Source organism: Nerophis ophidion, linkage group LG10 (genome assembly GCF_033978795.1).
Source record: "Nerophis ophidion isolate RoL-2023_Sa linkage group LG10, RoL_Noph_v1.0, whole genome shotgun sequence".
In the NCBI taxonomy this organism is placed as follows: Eukaryota; Metazoa; Chordata; class Actinopteri; order Syngnathiformes; family Syngnathidae; genus Nerophis; species Nerophis ophidion.
In genome coordinates, this window is record NC_084620.1 from 2,463,680 (window position 1) to 2,469,708 (window position 6,029).

Here is a 6,029-nt window from a genome sequence, read left to right on the forward strand (position 1 = left end):
GCGGGGGGCTTTTGATTGATTGATACTTTTATTAGTAGATTGCACGGTACAGTACATATTCCGTACAATTGACCACTAAATGGTAACACCCCAATAAGTTTTTCAACTTGTTTAAGTTGGGGTCCACGTTAATCAATGGCGCCTATCTCAGCTGCAATCGGGCGGAAGGCGGGGTACACCCTGGACAAGTCGCCACCTCATCGCAGGGCCAACACAGATAGAGAGACAACATTCACACACTAGGGACCATTTAGTGTTGCCAATCAACCTATCCCCAGAACAGATGTATTATTTTTTTGGAGGATCCTAAAGATTAAAACGCTTGCAAGATGCGTTTAAGGGCCGTGACCATTTGTAACCTTCAAAGACCTTTTATACAACTTCAAAACATCAATGTTTTATGTACACATTTTACACATACACACACACATATACATCCCCTGTCATCATTTTCAAAACGGAGGAGGCTGATTTCAATACCGGTAATTTGAAATTGCATAAAGGGAAGAAGATTAGGAGCTATTCAGTGGGATTTAAGGTCCAAGCTAACATCACACTCAAATTTTTACTGCATGCCTTTGGTGATTGCCAGAATGAGAAGAGGTTTTCAACAGTTAGCGCATGCTTACTTTTACCGCCTGCCTTTTGTAAGCGCAGGAGTGAGAAGAGGGTTTAAATTAATTAGCGCTCCGGCGGCAATTCAAGGAAATACGGTATGTTGTCTTTGTAGCATATTCAACTGAATATGGGTTGAAAATGATTTGCAAATCATTTGTATTCAGTTTATATTTACATCTAACACAATTTCCCAACTCATATGGAAACAGGGTTTGTATGTATATGTATGTATACATGTGTCTATCATATATATATAAATATATATACACACATACACATATAATGTAGCAAAAGACTATTATTATCTAATATGGATATTTAATATATTTTGGTCAGTTTCCTTCTGCGTGAATGTGAGTGTGAATGTTGTCTATCTGTGTTGGCCCTGCGATGAGGTGGTGACTTGTCCACCTCATGTAGTGTGTACCCCGCCTTCTGCCCGATTGTAGCTGAGATAGGCACCAGCGCCCCCCGTGACCCTAAAGGTGAATAAGCGGTAGAAAATAGATGGATGGATCCTTGGCTATTGGCAAGCCAGAAAATGGACTTTCTACATGAGATAAGTGATGGGTCCTTTGCATTAGACAATATTATGCCCTAAACCAAGTCTGTTAAGTTTTTTTTTTTAATCCATTACTGTACTAAAAAAGCGAGTAAAATAATACATAAGATGAAAAAAAACTAGCATTTACACAGCATTAAAGACAGACTTCGCCCACTTTCATAAAGAAGTCCACCCTTTGCTGTCTTTAATCGTCATCAAGCTCTAAGACCTTGCGCTTTGCAGTTATTAGATTTAATTAGCCGCGCCTGCTAAACGCTAGCAGAACTTTCAACGCTACACTGCCAAAATTGATCAAAGTTCAGTAAATGAAACCATTTTGGGGCTATGGGGTGTTTGCTGTGACTAAACTAGGCTTACCATATTCCTAAATCCCAAAAAGAGGACACACGTGCATCTGAGGATGTATCTTACAATCTTTCTCCTCTGTTGACAGCAGTCTTGGCGCTAAATTTTCAAAATGGGGTCCCATGGACCCCATCAAGTCATAAAAATGGGGTCCCACAGTAAATTTTTGGGGTGCCACCTTTTTGTAAGAGTTTTGAAAACATGATAAACGTATGCATTTTCCTGTTAGCTCACATTCTATGTTGTTTTGGAAAAAGGTTGTCATACACGTTACTTAATTCATTAAAAAAAGAATTATATAAAAAAAGACAAATTTGTACGCATATGTAAATGTATTCAGTTACAAACCTTCATTCAGTTTCTTCTTTCCTTCATGGATCTAAACTTTACCGCTGCTGGTAGTTTGTTCTGTGTTTTTATTTAATAAGTTGTAGATTTATTTATTCAGTATGAAAGTGTAAAAAGTGAAAAAGTTGTTTTGCTTTGGTCATGAAATGATGATAATGGTGTGCCAGGGCAGACATGCATCTTATATTTACCGCTTAAATCTCTGGAGTCTACCTCAACTTCAGATCTATTCTTCATTTCAATATGTTATTTTTTTTATTTTTGTTTTCCGCCCTTTTTTGTCAAACAACATTTTTTTTATGGCAAACACAAAATATTCAAAATCTTCCACCAAAAGTATTTTTCAAAGTGGAATATTTGATGTGACGTAATCGGGGTTGAGTTGGGGACATGGGGTAGGGTGTAGTGGGTAACTGTAACAGTGTTAAAGTTGTTTACACAGCCACCCTCAGTGTGACCTGTATGGCTGTTGACCAAGAATGCCTTGATTAACACTCAATTAACTACCTCTGTCTCTCGCTCTTTTATCTCTGCCCCTCCTTCCCGAATGTTGCCGTGTGCGCACAACTTCACAATTTGTTTTGATTTGAACTCCTCTTAACATTGAAAATACGCGCAACCTTGACACAAAACGCCGGACATTCGAGGCATTTAAGAAACCCCGCCCGGTAGAGATGCGCGGATAGGCATCATATCATCCGCATCACCAACGTCGTCATCCACCCGCCGTCCACCCGAACCAACATTTTATCAGGACCGTACCCGCCCGCCAACCGCCCGCTGAAATACATCAGAGGTTGTCCACCTTTACCACTCACAGAGCTATTTAAACCTGTTTCACAGAGTAATGATGACAATTGGAGCCGCTATCGCTCCCGCAACTATCCAATAACGTTGATCCTATTTGCAAGAATATGGGCGTGCTGTGAAGCCATTGCCTTAGACACCTTCAACAACATGTACGAACTGATTGTTGGTCCGGCACCCTGTTGTGTGCAGCTTCCGCAATTACACGTTCAGGATTGAAAGGCATACTGGGTGATACAGAGTACACTGACGGTTGTGATATAAACAACTTTTAACACTTACTAATATGCGCCACGCTGTGAAGCCACACCCAACAAGATTGACAAACACATTTCGGGAGAACATCCTCACAGTAACACAACATAAACGCAACACAACAAATACCCATAATCCTGTGTATCCGTGAAACTGCCTGAATATATTTTACACCCCTGCGCCCCCAACCCCGCCCACCTTACCGACGCATGGGGGGTGGTGGGGTTTGCTGCTAGCGGGGTGTATAAAATAGTCAGGAAGTGTCATGAATACAAAAGATTATGGGTATTTGTTGTGTTGCGTTTATGTTGTGTTACTGTGAGGATGTTCTCCCGAAATGTGTTTGTCGTTCTTAATTGGTGTGGCTTCACAGCGTGGCGCATATTACTAAGAGTGTTACAATTGTTTATATCACAACCATTAGTGTACTCTGTGTCACCCAGCATGCCTTGCAGTCGTGTGCGTGTTGCCGCGGAAGCCACACACAACATGATGCTGGACTGACAAGCAGGTCGTACATGTTGTAGTAGGCGACAAAGCCAATGGCTTCATAGCACGCACTAATACATATTATCTGGGTGACTACCGGCAGTCATTCAGGAGAATAATAGCGTCTCTTATTGTCTTCTTCGCTTTATGACACGGGTCTTGAATGGCACTTTGAATGGCAAAGGATACCGATCACAGAACCATGCATATCAAATATTTCCGGATGGTTCAACCCCCACTCGCCCGAATCTAATTAAAATCTATTTTTTCGTGATGTCAACCGCCCGACCCGCGGTTTACCCGCGGACTCCGCGGAGGAGACCGCAAACCGCGCATCTCTACCCCGGACAGACCCGCAATGGAGGACATGTCCGGGGAATAGGGGACGTCTGGTCAGTCTAACTAAACTAAAAGCTAAGCAAGCCTGCTGAAGTGTATTTCTGGTCTTGTCATCCTCGTCCGGACAAAAGGATGCCACGGCAGTGTAGCTGCATCAAAAGAAGACGTCGGAGACGCTTAATTGAACCAAAAGTTGCTTTGTAACAAGCAAGCCTCATTATACAGGTCTGCAGTTCCCTGGAGGAGCCTAGGTCAAAAAAAATAAAGGACTCCTAACTTGGAGAAGCCAAACCATCAGAAAGTATAAAGACCACTAAAGATGGAATACTATTATCCGCAAAGTGTAAGTGTAAAAACAACAACATTATGATTTGTACATTTTCAGAATGTACAAATCAACCGTTAGTTGGCGTCACGAATGCCACAGTGAACCTCGTAAGATTCGACAAAAACAGCCGGACTTACTGGCTAACATTAGCTCATCGCTAGATATGGACATGACTTGCTTTTTTCAACCATGGTCAAGAAAAAAAGAGTGAAGGACAGAGCTGAGAAGAAGTGGAAGATAATCATTGAAATAAGGAACGAAATCATGAAAAGCAGCAGTGTGAGCGGGTCACTGCCAGTCTGCACCATACTAAAGTGGAATGAGTAGATCACGCCAGCCAATACGACAATATATCCAAACTGTGAACATTTATCCATGAAAGCATGGAGAAGCTGCTGATGGTGTGTTTGACGTAGAAGCAGCCTGAAGACGTACTGTAGAAGTCCACTCTGCAAGGTAAATGCTGTACATTGTTAGTACATTACTTCAGAAAACTAATGTATCCATACATCCGTCTATTTTCTACCGCTTATCCCTTTTGGGGTGGTGGGGGGTGCTGGAGCATATCTCAGCTGCATTCGGGCGGAAGGCGGTGTACACCCTGGACAAGTCGCCATGGCCAACACAGATAGACAAGATTCACAGTCACATTCACACACTAGGGCCAATTTTAGTGTTGCCAATCAACCTATCCCCAGGTGCATGATTTTGGAGGTGGCAGTAAGCCGGAGTACCCGGAGGGAACCCACGCATTCACGGAGAGAACATGCAAACTCCACACAGAAAGATCCCGAGCCCGGGATTGAACTCAGGACCTTCGTATTGTGAGGCACATGCACTAATGTAGTTGTTTGTAATACTTTCTATTGCAGGGGTCACCAACCTTTTTGAAACCAAGAGCTACTTCTTGGGTACTGATTAATGCAAAGGGCTACCAGTTTGATACACACTTAAATAAATTGCCAGAAATAGCCAATTTGCTCAATTTACCTTTAACTCTGTTATTATTCATAATTAATGATATTTATCTTTGTGTAAACACTGATCATCTTAATGATTTCTCACAATAAATATATATAGAAACAGATAAATATCAATATGCAACACTTTATTTTTATATTTTCTCTAAGTGCACATTTTTCAAATTGAACATTTTCAAATGATCACTTCTAAGACAGTCTTGTGAAATCACAGTATCACATTTTAACTAGCTAACCACTAACATCTTTTAACAAATCATGAATTACTTTGCACCATGTTTGTACAAATAATAACTCATGTAAAATACAAAAGTCAACTCTCAAATTTTTAAATAAATCATGTCACACTTTGAACTGGACACCAAATCTGTTATCTGTTTCTTTGTCAGTTAGTGGGAAGCCTGGCATTGCATGCTGTTAACTAGTGTGTTGTACTCTGCTGTGTAACTTGACACTGCCACTCTGAGTGAGTCTTGAAGATGTGCATCAGTGAGGCGTGTTCTGTGTTTGTTCTTGATGAAGTTCATGTCAAAAAAGGCTAATTCACAAAGATAAGTTGAAGCAAACAGGCTTGCAACCTTCTTAGCTGCTGCGCATAAACCACTGTACTTTTCTGTGTCAACAAGGCACCAAAAGTTTGGTGCAGCCTGGTGGGCTTCACATTTTAAATTGTCAGGAAAGAAGAGGAAGGAATTTAAAAGGTAAAAGGGTATATGTGTTTAAAAAAATCCTAAAATAATTTTTAAGGTTGTATTTTTTCTCTAAAATTGTCTGTCTGAAAGTTATAAGAAGCAAGGTAAAAAAATAAATGCATTTATTTAAACAAGGGAAGACAAAGTCTTTAAAATATTTTCTTGGATTTTCAAATTCTATTTGAGTTTTGTCTCTTGGAATTAAAAATGTTGAGCAAAGCGAGACCGGCTTGCTAGTAAATAAATAAAATTTAAAAAAGCTC